Source organism: Schistocerca cancellata, chromosome 3, assembly GCF_023864275.1.
Source record: "Schistocerca cancellata isolate TAMUIC-IGC-003103 chromosome 3, iqSchCanc2.1, whole genome shotgun sequence".
NCBI lineage: Eukaryota > Metazoa > Arthropoda > Insecta > Orthoptera > Acrididae > Schistocerca > Schistocerca cancellata.
The window spans coordinates 715,767,338-715,782,653 of NC_064628.1; the positions used below are offsets into that span (position 1 = coordinate 715,767,338).

The window sequence follows — 15,316 nt, forward strand, 5'->3', positions numbered from 1 at the left end:
TTCAAAGTGAAATTAATACATATGAATCAGCAACCTAATGCAAAGAAGATGGAAAAAACGTAACCTTACAAGAACCATAAATATTATTGGACACCTTAAAGAAATGAGAGCTCTGAGTCATTAGCTTTCTACTGTTTTTACATCTTTTGCATTATACTTAACCTTTTTTTTTTTCAGAACATGAGGACCACTCAGCTAATTGTGTTTTTTTAAAATTATATATGGAAAGTGCACATGACGGTCAGTTCCGTGTCTGCTAAGCAGGATGAGGGCAGATGGAGACTACTAAAGATCCCACAAATATGGACAACTTGATTGGTGATTATATTAGTGATAAAACACAGTCCAGAGTTCTTGAACCACATTTAGCTGTTTATTACATAGAAACGGGAATAGCATTATGAATTTCTGAACTGGTGCTAACTGGCCTAAACATAACACATGATAACTTAGAAAGAAAAAATTGAAAGAAAAAATAGTATTGGGTAGCAGCCAGCACAGTACAAGTATCATACTGCATTTGTAAATGTTTCACAGAGCATCAGGAACAGAAAATAAGCTTTGAAATAAGCTTTATGAGGCATATATTTAATATGTTATATAACTGCTTTTCATGTTACTCAAATGGTAATTGCATTAAATCTGAATAAAAGACAAAGCAAAAAATGACAGCAAGAATTAGTATAATGCCAACTTGAATTTGATGAAGATTACTGACAATCAGTGGAAACACTACCAGCAATAAGACATTCGTCATGCATTACAGAGTCAAATGAAGAACAATAATGGCTGGACAACAGAAGTAGAATAATGAGTACAGTCGGCAAATGAGTTTACTGACATAGCCAATTTCTGATGACAGTAATTGGAAAAAATCGATAAGTCTATGTACACAAACAAACAAACAAACACACACACACACACACACACACACACACACACACACAATCTTCTCCCCTAAAACTGCCATCTGACTGGGCATTAGAGTCGTGTCTGTATCTATTAGTGCAGCAGAAAATCTTTGACAACTGTGAAATTTCTCCAATTTTTTATGTGTAAGTCTGCTGCTGCCCATCACCTCTTGTATTTAGTGGATAACAATCTATTCTTTTTTACATACTGTATTCTGTCCTGGATTTTCCACATAATTATCAGTCTCTGAAATGGTTTACTAAGAACACTTACTTATTCTACAGTAAAGTTTCACAGCATATCATTTGGAGGAATGTTTGTTTTTAATGTAAACAAACAGATCCTTTAAAACATCATGGCAGATTAAAATTGTGCGCTGGACCAAGACTATACTCTGGACCTTTGCCCTCTGTGGTGCTCTACTGACTGAACTGCTTAAGCAGGACTCACGACCCATTCACAACATTTTATTTCTGATGGTATCTCATCTCCTAACTTCAAAACTTCACAGAAGTTCTCCTATGAAACTCGCAGGTCTAGCACTCGTGGAGGAAAGGACAGTGCAGAGGCACGGCTTAGTCATAACCTTGGGGGTGCTTCCAGAATGAATTTTTCACTCAGCAGTGGAGTGTGCGGTGATATGAAACTTCCTGGGAGATTAAAACTGTCTGCTGGACCAAGATTTGAACTCGGCACCTTTGCTTTTCCTGGGGAAGTGCTCTACCAACTTGTTCCTGCAAGTTTCACAGTATAACTTCTCTGAAATTTGGAAGGTAGGAGATGAGGTACTGGCTGAAATAAACCTGTGGGGACATGTTGTCTGTCATTGTTAGGTAGGTCAGTCGGTATAGCACTACCTCATGAAAGACAAAGGTCTTGAGTTCGTGTTTTGGTCCGGCGCACTGTTTTAATCTTCCAGGAAGTTTCATATCAATGCACCCTCCTTCTACAGTGTGAAAAATTTATTCTGGAAACATCTACCAGGCTGTGGCTAGGCCATGTCTCCACAATATAAATTTTTCCACGAGTGCTAGTTTCGCAGAACACCTGTGAAGTCTGGAAGGTAGGGGATGAGGTACAGGTGGAAGTAAAACTGTGAGAATGTGTCTCATGTTGTTCTTAAGTAGCTCAGTTGGTAGAGCACTTGCCTATGATAGGCAAAGGTCCCAAGTTCAAATCTCAGTCTGGCTCACAGTTTTAATCTGCCAGAAAAATTCAGATAAGTGCTCACACTGCTGCAGTGTGAAAAATTTATTCCGAAATAGATACTCTCATGTAGCTCTCTGTAGGTGTGTGCAAGTCATACCAAATTGTCAACTTTGTGTCAGTAAGCCTATCCAACATTTTTTAAAGTACTACAGCTGAGATAGTCACGAAACACACTATGTTTAGCACTTAATTTATCAGATTAATGATTTGAAAGAAAACTTGTCCTTTTAGAGGCCTTTCAAGGAAATGCAGAATGGTCTCAGGCCAATAATCTAGCTATGAAAATTGAAAGAAAACTTGTCCTTTTCGAGGCCATTCAAGGAAATGCAAAATGGTCTTGGGCTGATGATCGAGCTATGAAAATCACAACCTGATTACGATGAACAGCCTCTGTAATGAGTCACAGCAAATAATTACAACTAAAATATGACAGTTAATATACTTACACTATTTAACTGGACTCACAGAAGTTTGGAAATTAAGTTTCCCATACAGAATTACCCTGGTTTTTACATGAAACTATTTATGTACATTAGGTGAATTCTAAATCAGAAAGGCTGATCATAGCCCAAATCATGGTCTCTCTGATTCATATTTTGGTGCTGCTTTACCTGGAGTTGCAGCTTAATGAATTCAGGGTTAAAGTCATATTGAATCATAATACAAACTCATCTACAACAATGCTTAGGTAGGAAACATAATTAATTCCATCGTAAGACAGAGACCAAAGTTTCAGCCTCCTATGATTTCTTTCATGGTGGTATCTGTGGGACTTTGAGTAGCTCTTGTGTAGCTTAGTTTCCTCCTTGTCTGTACAAAAACTTTCTTTCCACTTATCAGTGTAACTCTTCTACTGACTTCTTTCAGACCATTTTTTGTTGTTTCTTCCTACTGTGATACTATGACCCTGTTTTAGTTCACCATTGTCTTATAAAATTCTGATATAATATGTGGAGTATACTCTGTTGTTCATTATCACAGCCCCTTCCCAGCTGAGTTCATTAACCAAATGCATTCCAGTCTTTCTTCTCATCCCTCTTATCTCCTATGCTCTTTGAATCATTTTATGTAAGTCCATCTCCACCACAAAAACAGGAAATCTTTTCCTTTTCATCTGATTTCTCATGGTTTTGACCTCCTCTTATTTATTGTACAAACTTTTATTCAAAGAATAAAACAGTTAACATGGCCACTTTATAGCAAAAGAAATGCAATTAATTATGTACACCTAGTTCATGACTAACCACATTAGTTCTATTTACCCAGTGAAAGCTGAGCTCACAAATCAAGAGTAAATGAATCATGAGAAAAATACTATTAATACCCCAAGTGGTAACCATCAATTGGTGCCCAATATAGCCACCACAACATACTGTTAGATTCTGGGGAGTTTGGCCCACCACAAAAACTGAGGGAGTTGGAGCCCTCTGGCAAACTTTTCACCAAAGTGAAGACACACAAGAACACTGAACATCAACACACCTATTACAGCAGGGAAACTGCATGAATTAGAAAAAAATGCTAGACAAACAAAAGATCCTGTCCTTGGCAATTCAAAAGACCCATATAACACACGACAACACTTTAGACTTCAGGAACTACAGACTGTTCAAGAGCAAAACAGACAGGAAAATAGACAAAGAAGTGCTGCTCCTGGGAATGGCCTTTGCAGTCAACAAGAAAATCCTCTGATCAGCAACAGAAGTGAAACCAATAAACAACAGATTCATGATGATGAGGCTCAAATGTGCTAAGAAGTCTTACACAATAATCAACACAAATGCACCTAAAATCAAGTTAACAAGAGACACAAAGAAGGAATTGATAGATACTGGATGAACTAGAGAAAACCATGAGACAAATTCATAAAGGAGATGCTCAGGCTTTATTAGGTAATTTAAATTCACTATTAGTCAGACAAAAGAGATTCAAAGGAACAAGAGGACAATATCCAGGATATAGATTTGCTAACAAGAATTGTCAGAGACAACACAATATGAGGATTATGTCAATTCACTTCATGAAAGAGAACAAGAAAATTAATAGGTGGAGATCACTGGTCAAATCCAGAGGAGAACACCAAATCAGCCATGTAACAATTACACACATGAATCACAGAGAAATCTTGAATGTACGTATTAGAAGAGAGGCAAACATAGACTCTGGTCAGTATTTCACAAGAATCAAAATTAGGCTGACACCAAACAGAATGAACAAGAAGATCACAATGATACTGCAGCTTGATATGGCAAAATTAAAATTATCAAGGATCAAAGACAAATAGAAGGAAGAGGCAGGCATGACACAGGAATAATTCAAAGAGAAGATAATCAGTAAAAGAGAAAATTCCTACAGTAAAAAGAAGAGACATCCATGGAGGAATGACACATGTGATAAAGCAACTGAGGACAGGAAAATAGCATACAATAAATGGAACACCGCCAAATCACAAGTCAGTCTGGCAATGTATGTAGAGGCGAGAAAGCAAATGACAAGAGGCATCAAGAGATCCAAAAGAGAATATGAAAAGAATCAGTTAAAATGAAGAGAAAGAATTTCTGAAACTATAACACGAAAGACATCCAAAACCAGGATCATAGCACATCAAGAACAGAATCAGTGTTTCGGAAAAGTACTGAACAACAAAGACAACTGTGACACAATGGTGAAATACTTCAATGTACTACTGAATTGCCCTGGACTGGCTGAGAGAGTCCCAAGTAACTAAGAGATCAAGAGAAATGGTAAGTCAAAAAGTGAGCAACAGATGAATTGGTGGTCAAGAGACAAATCATGGAACTGAAAAATAATAGAACAGCAGGAAAAGTTGGCATCATAGCTGAAGTGCTACACAAAGCTGGGCTGAATACCATCAGAGAAGTAACAGATATCATACAAAACATATGGGAGACTGAAGTAATACCATAAGATGGAAGTGCACTGTTACACACTCTTGCACATAACAACCAATCTTAACAATTACAAAGAGATATCTTTACTGCCTGTGACATACAAAATTCAATTACAGTGCCTGCTAGAAAGGACACAGTTCCACAGGAAAATAAGATAGGAAAATACCAAGCAGGCTTCAGACCATGAAGATCCTATGCTGAACAGATACTCAGTTTAAAAGCAGTCCTGAGATACCAAGCAATGAGAAGGAGAGAGACCTTGTACACCTTTGTAGATTTCAAAAAGGCATGTGACTCTATAGACAGACCATCGCTGACTCAAGTACTGGAAAAGTGGGGCCTCAGTGAGAGGACACTGAACACTACCGAACCCAAAACTGAATTCATGGGATAGTTAGTTATCAGAGTCCCTTGAGATTAGAACAGGACAGTGACAATGAATTGGTATTTCACCAGTTATTAAATATACTATTAGTCAAAGTTGTCTTGGAATGGATAGAAAAATGAAGATACAGGGAATTTATGTATAAACCAGTCAGGTTAGGAAGGAAAACTGTAGGACTGAATATTGGCTGTCTGGTATTCACTGATCATCTGGCAGTACAAAGAAACTGCAATAAAGCAAATCGAGATTCTGAAAGAGAAGGCTGAAAAGATCTGACAACAGAGCTTCTTCAAGAAAACAGAATACATGTTACACCAAAAAGATGCACCAAAAAATATCATGACAATATCTGGTAAGATCAAGAGAGTTCACAAACTCAGGTATTGGGGAGATGGTACTGGCATATGGGATAGAGAAAGAAGCTCACAAAAAGAGAAATTGATTGATGAGTAGATCAATGGAGGAAGACTGGAAACACCTACACTCATGTTAATAAATTAAGGATAATTGCAGAATGTGGTGCCACACAACGTGGCACTACACAAAACTAGCACTAACAGCACAGGCACATAGGGAACATACATGACACAGATCTGTAAATCCACGGTATTGGTGATAAGTTGAGAAAACTATTTCAAAACATATGTGCAACAAAACATCACTGTTTCCTGCACCTGTACCCCGACATCAATACGGGATATGATCATCGTGCACACGTACACAGGCCGCACAATGGGTTGGCATACTCTGGATCAGATGGTCGAGCAGCTGCTGGGTTACAGCCTCCCATTCTTGCACCAGTGCCTGTTGGAGCTCCTGAAGTGTCATAGGGGTTTGAAGACGTGCAGCGATACATCAACCGATAGCATCCCAGACATGCTCGATGGGGTTTAGGTCTGGAGAACAGGCAGGCCACTCAATTTGCCTGATATCTTCTGTTTCAAGGTACTCCTCCAGATGGAAGCTCATGGGGCCATGTGTTATCATCAGGAGGAAGGTGGGACCCACTGCACCCCTGAAAAGACGGACATACTGGTGCAAAATGACATCCCGATGCACCTGACCTGCGTCAAAGACATGCAGGGGTGTATATGCACCAATCATAATTCCACCCCACACCATCAAACCACGACCTCCATATAGGTCCCTTTCAAGGACATTAAAGGGTTGGTATCTGGTTCCTGGTTCACACCAGATGAAAACCCGGCGAGAATCACTGTTCAGACCATACCTGGAATCGTCCGTGGACATAACCTGGGACCACTGTTCCAATGACCATGTACTGTGTTCTAGACACCAGACTTTACGGGCTCTCCTATGACTAGGGGTCAGTGGAATGCACCTTGCAGGTTTCCGGGCAAATAAACCGTGTCTGTTCAGTCGTCTGTAGACTGTGTGTCTGGAGACAACTGTTCCAGTGGCTGCAGTAAGGTCCCGAGCAAGGCTATCTGCAGTATGCTGTGGCTGTCTGCAGGCACTGATGGTGAGATATCAGTCTTCTTGTGGTGTTGTACACTGTGGATCTCCCATACTGTAGCACCTGGACAAGTTCCTGTCTGTTGGAATCGTTGTCATAATCTTGAGGCCACACTTTATGGCACACGGAGGGCCCGTGCTATGACCTTCTGTGTTTGACCAGCCTCCAGTCACCCTAGTATTCTACCCCCCATAACATCATTGATATGTGTTGTTTGAGCCATTTTCAACACACAGTCACCATTAGCACGTCTGAAAACGTCTGTACACTTATTCGCTTCACCGTATTCTGTCATGCACCAACACACCGCTGCGTATGTGAACTGTTGCCAGCACCACCGTGCGATGACCGCAGGTCAAATGCAATGCATGGTCATACCCTGAGGTGATTTAAACCTGCAAACTGCCCACCAGGGTGTTGTTTCACCATGTATCAGCATTTTCCTTAACTTATGAGCATGAATGTATAAACAAAATTTTGCCTATCACATAATTAGACCCCCCCCCCACCCCCCCTTGAACTGAACCATGGATCTTGCCGTTGGTGGGGAGACTTGTGTGCCTCAGCGATACAGATAGCTGTACCATAGGTGCAACCACCACAACGGACGGGTATCTGTTGAGAGGCGCCAGACAAACGTGTGGTTCCTGAAGAGGGGCAGCAGCCTTTTCAGTAGTTGTAGGGGCAACAGTCTGGGTGATTGACTGACCTGGCCTTGTAACACTAACCAAAACGGCCTTGCTGTGCTGGTTCTGCGAATGGCTGAAAGCAAGGGGAAACTACAGCCATAATTTTTCCCAAGGGCATGCAGCTTTACTGTATTGCATGGAGAGCTGCACCAAACCGGTCTCTGGACTGAAGACCACAATAACAACAACATAATTAGAAACAACAATATGGAAAGGATAGATTGTTACTCACCACATAGACGAGGCAATGAAAAAGATTGTTAAAATATTAAGCTTTTGCACAAACTCCTTCCGAAATACACACACACATTCACAAATGCACAACTCACACACACATCGCCAGTGTAAGTGAGTTGTGCTTATGTGAATGAGTATATGTCTATTTGGGAAGAAGGACTTTGTCTGAAAGCTTAATATTTTAGAAGTCTCTTTCATTTTGTCTGTCTGTGACCTCTATGTGGCGAGTACCAATCTATCCTTTATATACAGTTGTTATTTCATCCATTACTTACCAACATAATGTAAAAGTGAGACATTACAACACTGTCATCAATCCAGAAAGCTTGTGTGTGTCAGAAACATTGGTCACAGATCAGAGAGGACAGTAGAAAATAAAAAGAAATTAGAAAGAAGAATCATCAGAAAAATCTTGGGGCCCAGTAAGAAAGAAGAAGGCAACAGATTGAGGACTAGACAAGAAACCAAACAGATATCTAACACAGTACATGACATGAAGAAAAGCCAACTGAAATTTTAAGGACATATCAAGAGAACGCCGGACACCAAGAAAACTACATAGATCTTGAAGCACACGCAAAAAGTGTTAGGAACATGAAGTGGATCATTGAAGCCAGAAAAGACCTGAAGGATGCTGATATAATTGACTCAGATATACAAGACAAGACAAATTTTCAAGTACAAAGTACTCAAGTGGAAAGTCAGGCTAACAGTCAAGAAATTCAAGTCAGTAACAACTTGGTTAAATGTAAGGAAGAAAATGCATAAAGATGAGATGAAATAGTGTGGTATATGAGAAAATCTCATCTCAAGTAGATGCTTTTTGTGGTCCTCTACCAGCCTACATGTCTGTAACAATAAAATATACAACATAAAATGTTTATACTAGTTTGAAATAAATTTAATGCCTTTCTTATATGTAAACTACAAACTCTTCCTCCTGTAGAAGGCTACTGAATCATTGTTTGGTGTTGAAACCGTTAAAGACAACAGATTTAGTTTAGTAATTCTCCTTAATGTCATCAGGACACTGAAGTCTTTTGTAAGGGAATGAACATTAATGAATAAATAAGTATTATATGTTACAGATTACGGAAGACAATGTAAAGGATTCTTCTTGATGGACCTGTTTACGCTAAACATGGTAGCTTAATACAACTGTTTCCTTAAAACTTCAGTAAGTACACTAAATGAACTTCATTTACCAGAGAAAGCACAGGACTTGTATTTAAATTAAAATATCTTTAATGGGTCAATTACCTTCTTAAAGATTTTTCTCTTTCTCTAGGGATTTTGCTCTGAGTCTTCATATAGTTGTTATCTAATCTGCGTATAGCAGTATGTTCCTCACTGTGAGTGATACTTTTTCCTCATTGTTGCATTGTAGTACCTTATACTTGTATCCACTGTTAAGGTTGTCATCTCCTTGACCCCCTTTTTCTATCCCTGCACTGCTCCTAGTACATATAATTCTACTTATTTCAATATGTTCACTCTTTTGCAAGATGCTTTCTTTTGTTTTCGAGCCACTAGAAATGTTCACCATCTTCAACTTTTTGTAGGCAATTCTCAGTTCTAGCATACCGACTAGTCTTGCACTATATGTCAAATTCTTCTACGCCTGTTCTTCCACCTCAACCACTGTGGTTTTCTTGCTCATTAAATCCGCGACATCAATCTCTCTCTCTCTCTCTCTCTCTCTCTCTCTCTCTCTCTCTCTCACACACACACACACACACACACACACACACACACATATTCACTCACTCACATGCACACATCTGTCTCCCTACATTGTGCTCAGTTGACTGAGCACAAAGTAGAGAGACAGGCGTGTGTGTGTGTGTGTGTGTGTGTGTGTGTGTGTGTGTGTAGGAGCGCGCACGCGCATGTGTGCGTGTTTTTCCTACAAGCTTGAAAATGGAAGTGCATTCTGAAAGCTAGCCAAGCTTTTGTTTGTGTACCTATCGATGATGCAGTGTTTCTGCCTTTCAGTAAGTCATCTCCTTTATTCCTAAATCATTCATAATTCTCAAACAGAACTTTCCCTGCTTTATTAGTCCAATATATTACATAAAAAATGTTTAAAAAATCTTTGACATTGCATTTGGGTACTTCCACTGTATTTTTTTATAATAGAGTGTGGTCTTCGCTTTTATAAACGATTTGTCAAAGAAAGTTGACAGTGTAAACAGTGCCTAAGGCCTGTTGTCCTTCATTCCTCTATACAAATCATTAGAGGCCACCACTGCATTGTTTATTAGTCTCACTCTTGAACTACTAGTTATTTAGTTTCTAGGTAAAGCCTGAGACAATGTAAGGACCACTGTGAGGGAAAAGAACTTCTATCATATGTTATGTTGAACAAATTTAGTGAGAGTCTGCTTTCCTGTTTCACAGCAATTTGATTACATGTTCTCCAATAATACTGTCTAATTTTTTTTCTTGTTTCGTTTCCTGCCCCCCTCCAGGATCCTCCTAATGTCATACAGTCAACTGACTCACAAGACTTCTGGTCCATGTAGGATACTGTAATTTTATTGTTCTTCATGGCCCTGCATTTTGTAAGTTCATTCAAGCAAATATGTTCTTTGTATCCTTACTCTTTCCTGAAGCCCATTTGGTAATGTCCTCTTCTTGTAGCTGATGTAGAGATATACCTCTGTATCCTCCTTCTCATATTTCTTTTGTACTGGCTGTATTGTTGTATGCTACAGAGCTACCAGTACCTTCTTCATATTCCGTATTTCATTCTTAACTTTCTTAGCATCTTCTGTCATTCCATTTTATCACCTTAGCAGCCATTTCATTGTGAGAACATAGTTTTTTTTGTGGTGAAATTCTTGGATAATTGTTTTACAGGTTCTCTCCGTGTCTAATTTGTATATAAACTCAAGCTTCTAACAGTTTCCTCTGTCATCACCACCAACAGTTATCTGTAAATCATGTGGTACGTCATTCAGTTGGGCAAATTATATAATGGAGGCTTCATGATGTCACAAAAATTCCATACGCTACTAGAAGTTATGTTGATATCTATGATTATGGAAGATTAGTAGCGATAATGATTCTGTTAGATGGTGGATAACTTAGCTTATTTCTCTCTAGTCTTTAAGGATCAAGCACATGTTTTGATGCACCAGTAAGGGTATACAACCATATTAAACTTTGCAACTTTGACAAAATATGCTGTTGCTACACACAGCCTCAAAAAGAAACATATGATTATGTTTGAGAAAATGAAAGTTTTATCTCCAGCACCTACCTAGGGAATTCTGTCATCAAGTCATCAAAGAAGCAGTTGGCATTAGAATGTGCAACAACTTCAAACAAAGTGGCAGCTGTACTCTTAGTGGTACATCAAAAAAGGAGCTTGATGCTGAGAGGCTACAGAGAAATAAGATGAGTTATCTACCATCTAATGGAATCAGCATCACTACTAATTTCTGCCATCACAGACATTGACATAATCTCCGGTAGCATAACGAAGATCAGTGACTTCTTGACAATTTGGCCAACTAAATGAAGTACCACATGACCTGTGGATAATTCCTAATGATAACAGGAAGTTGTTGAATGTAAGAGGTCACATACTAATTTGACAGAGTAATAAATCTGAGAAATGTGTATCCAACCATTCAGTTCTACTTCACTGGTTTATTATTTTTCAGTTTTCTTATGACTTGTGCCACTCTGTATGTACTTCTGTGGTATGTGGTATGAGTTCCAGTCCATCTTCGGGAGGTTCAAAATTCAGAAATTCAACATTTTCTCTGTCAGACTTTTCAGTTTGGCAACACTTCATGGATAAGCTTTCAACAGCTCCAGTAATGTTTGCATCTCTTAGCACCTGCTTTCTCTGGATTGGAATTAGTACGATCTTTAAGTCTGCAGGTATTTTGCCTGTCATGTAGTTTGCACACCAAGTGGAATAATTTTGACATGGCTCTCTCAAGGATCTCAATAATTTGGAGGGAATGTCATCTACCCTAAATGCCTTTTTTTCATGTTATATCTTTCAGTACTCCATCAAATTCTTCTTCCGGTATAGAATCTCCCATCTCATCTTCACCTACTCCCTTTTCTTTTTATATATCAATTTCTTCAAGTTCATTTTCTTGTATCAGATTTGAGATAGGATTCAAGAGGCAGGATACTAGCTAACATGGACAAAAATGACTGCAACATGTATGAAGACTGATTCTAGCTACCACTTTCTTCTGTTCAAATTTTTAAAAATTATAGTTGCCCAAGATTCAGTATCACTAATTTCACCTAGTTAACTGTCTCAAATTTCCAACATTCATGATCTGCTTCTTTATCTGTCTGTTACTGCATTGACTTAGGATTTTATTACATAAAGTTAAAACAGGTATTCTTATATGAAGACAAAATACTTTCCAGTTGTTGCTTTTTCAGTGGCCACTATGCACTGCGGTGACAAAAGCCACGAAATAGTGAAATGCACATATACAGACAAAGTTAGTATTGTATACACATGGTATAAAAGGGCAGTGCACTGGTGGAGCAGTCATTTGTACTCAGCTGATCCATGTGAAATCGTTTCCGACGTGATTAAGGCCATGCGACAGAAATTAACAGACTTTGAATGCAAAGTGGTCGTTGGAGCTAGATGCATGGGAAATTTTATTTTGGAAATCATTAGGAAAGTCAATATTTCAACATCTACAGTGTTAAGAGTGTGCCAAGAATACCAAACTTCAGGCATCACCTCTGATCACAGAAAACACAGTGGCCAACTGCTGACAATGACCAAGAGCAGTAGCCTTTCCATAGAGTTGTCAGACAAGCAACAAAATGTGAAATAACTGCAGAAATTAATGTGAGATTTACAATGACCATACCATTACGACTGTGCAGCAAAGTTTGTCAGTAATGGGCTACAGCAGCAGATGACCGAGGTGAGAGCCTTTGTTAACAGCATGACATCTCCTGCAGTGCCTCTCCTGGGCTTGTGGCCATATTGGTTGATTCCTAGATGACACGAAAACTGTGGCCTGGTCAGATGAGTCCCAGTTTCAGTTGGTAAAAGCTGATGGTAGGGTTCAAGTGTGCTGCAAACTCCATGAAGCTGTGGATCCATGTTGTCAACAAGGCACTGTACAAGTTGGTGGTGACTTCAAAATGGTGTGGGCTGTGTTTTCATGGAACAGATCATTGACTGGAAATGATTGTTTGACCACTTGGAGATCATTTGCAGCCATTCCTGGACTTCCATGTTCCCAAACAACAATGAAATTCTTATGGATGACTATGCACCATGTCACTGGGCACAATCATTTGCGACTGGTTTGAAGAACATTATGGATTATTCGAGCAAATGATTTGGCCACCCTGATCGCCCGACATGAATCCCACGAACTTTCATGGGGCATAATAGAAAGGTCAGCAAAAGCAAAAAATCCTGCACTGTTAACACTTTCACAATTATGGGCAGCTATAGAGGTAGCATGGGTCAATATTTCAGCAGGGGACTTCTGACTTATGGAGCCCATGCCACACAGAGTTGCTGCACTATGCCAGGCAAAAGGAGGTCCGACACAATATTAAGAAGTGTCCAATGACTTTTGTCACCTCTGTGTATTGTACTAAGATAACCAGAAATTAAATCTTCCATCTGCAAACAGAAACGGAACATAACTGCTTGGGCCACTTTTTACAATGGATACAGCAGTCATTGAGCTATTTCTTAAGATGTTCATCACCAGATACGAGATCCTTATGTGATTGGGCAGCGTCAAGAAAATGTGAAAGATGTAAAAATTGGAGGAAGTAAAATAAGTATTAGAAATCGCATGGTCAAACATCTTCCATCACATTTGCTGCAATAAATGCAAAATAATGTGCTCTCTGTTGAGTAGATATATGTGAGTGAACAATGTTGTGGATTGTTGAAGTGTTCAAACTATGGATATTTGCAGAAATTAGCTGTCAATTTACATAGCCATGTTGTTGTTGTTGTTGTGGTCTTCAGTCCTGAGACTGGTTTGATGCAGCTCTCCATGCTACTCTATCCTGTGCAAGCTTCTTCATCTCCCAGTACCTACTGCAACCTACATCCTTCTGAATCTGCTTAGTGTATTCATCTCTTGGTCTCCCCCTACGATTTTTACCCTCCACGCTGCCCTCCAATACTAAATTGGTGATCCCTTGATGCCTCAGAACATGTCCTACCAACCGATCCCTTCTTCTGGTCAAGTTGTGCCACAAACTTCTCTTCTCCACAATCCTATTCAATACTTCCTCATTAGTTACGTGATCTACCCATCTAATCTTCAGCATTCTTCTGTAGCACCACATTTCAAAAGCTTCTATTCTCTTCTTGTCCAAACTATTTACCATCCATGTTTCACTTCCAACATAGCCATAAAAGTGACAATTTTCAAAGAATTGCACTTTCTTCATGAGATCATCATTGATGAGGGATCAATGCACTATCTGACTTTTCATGAGATCTGATGTATAAATCAGGCAAAGCTGATGATTGGCACTACACTGTACGTGTTGCAAAATTTTATTGCAGTCTACCATCACAACTAGCAGGAAAAAGAATCGAAGTCAGCATTTTAAATTTGCTACGATGGCAACAGAGCAAGGAATTGAGGACCACCAATTATTAAACAACAACAACATGAAGTATCTCTTTGAGATGCATTCAGATCTTCTGCAATGTGCAGTCTACCAACTGTTGCTGCTGTGAGAGACTTGTATTCCGAATAACCCTATCCTTATCTAAACGGTTTTAAATTGAGTGTGAAAGAGCAGGAACATTTACATGAGACTAAACATGTTTCAAATTACATTACTATAAGTGACATAAATTGTACATGTGAAGTATAAACCAAGGTATTACTGTTTCTTGTGGAATGCGACAGACGATGGGATTTATTGGAAAGACAGTATTTACCATATAACAAATGCCACAAAAGAATCATTTTGAGAGAGAGAGAGTTATGACTAGGATTGGCTGTAAGTTGAAAGCAAAAGCAAACTACAGCCATTATTTTATTATGGCTTACTGACAATGGTATCCTTTTGGGTAAAATATTCTGGAGGTACAAGGATGTTCAATAAATAATGCAATACTTTTTTTTCCCTCAGACAGTTTCAGTCAAAAAAATGCGCAATTTGTCATGGAACATTGTGGAATATTACTCCTTCAGCCCCAAAATTTTCACGAAGTTCTGATACGTGGCAATGCTATATGTAGCCTTCAAAAATGGTGTCTGCAAAGGAGGTGTGTTCCAAGCAGAGAGATGTCACTGAGTTTCTGTTGGCAGAAAACCAAATCATCAAAGATATTCGTAGGTGCTTGCAGAATGTCTACAGAGACCTAGCAGTGAACAGAAGCACGGTGAGCCATTGGATGGGGCATCTGTCATCAATGTATCAAGGTAGTGTAAATCTGACCAATCTTCCACATGCTGGCCGGCTGCACACAGTAGTGACCTGTAATGAAGGAACATGCAGACAC

General features: G+C 39.1%; 1 protein-coding gene across 2 annotated transcripts in view; it reads right to left on the reverse strand.

Annotated features, from left to right (window-relative positions):
• The window catches only part of LOC126175722 (nicotinamide/nicotinic acid mononucleotide adenylyltransferase 1), a 126,988-nt gene that overhangs the window by 1,306 nt on the left and 110,366 nt on the right, over positions 1 to 15,316 (reverse strand). The gene's annotated exons all lie outside the window — the stretch shown is intronic.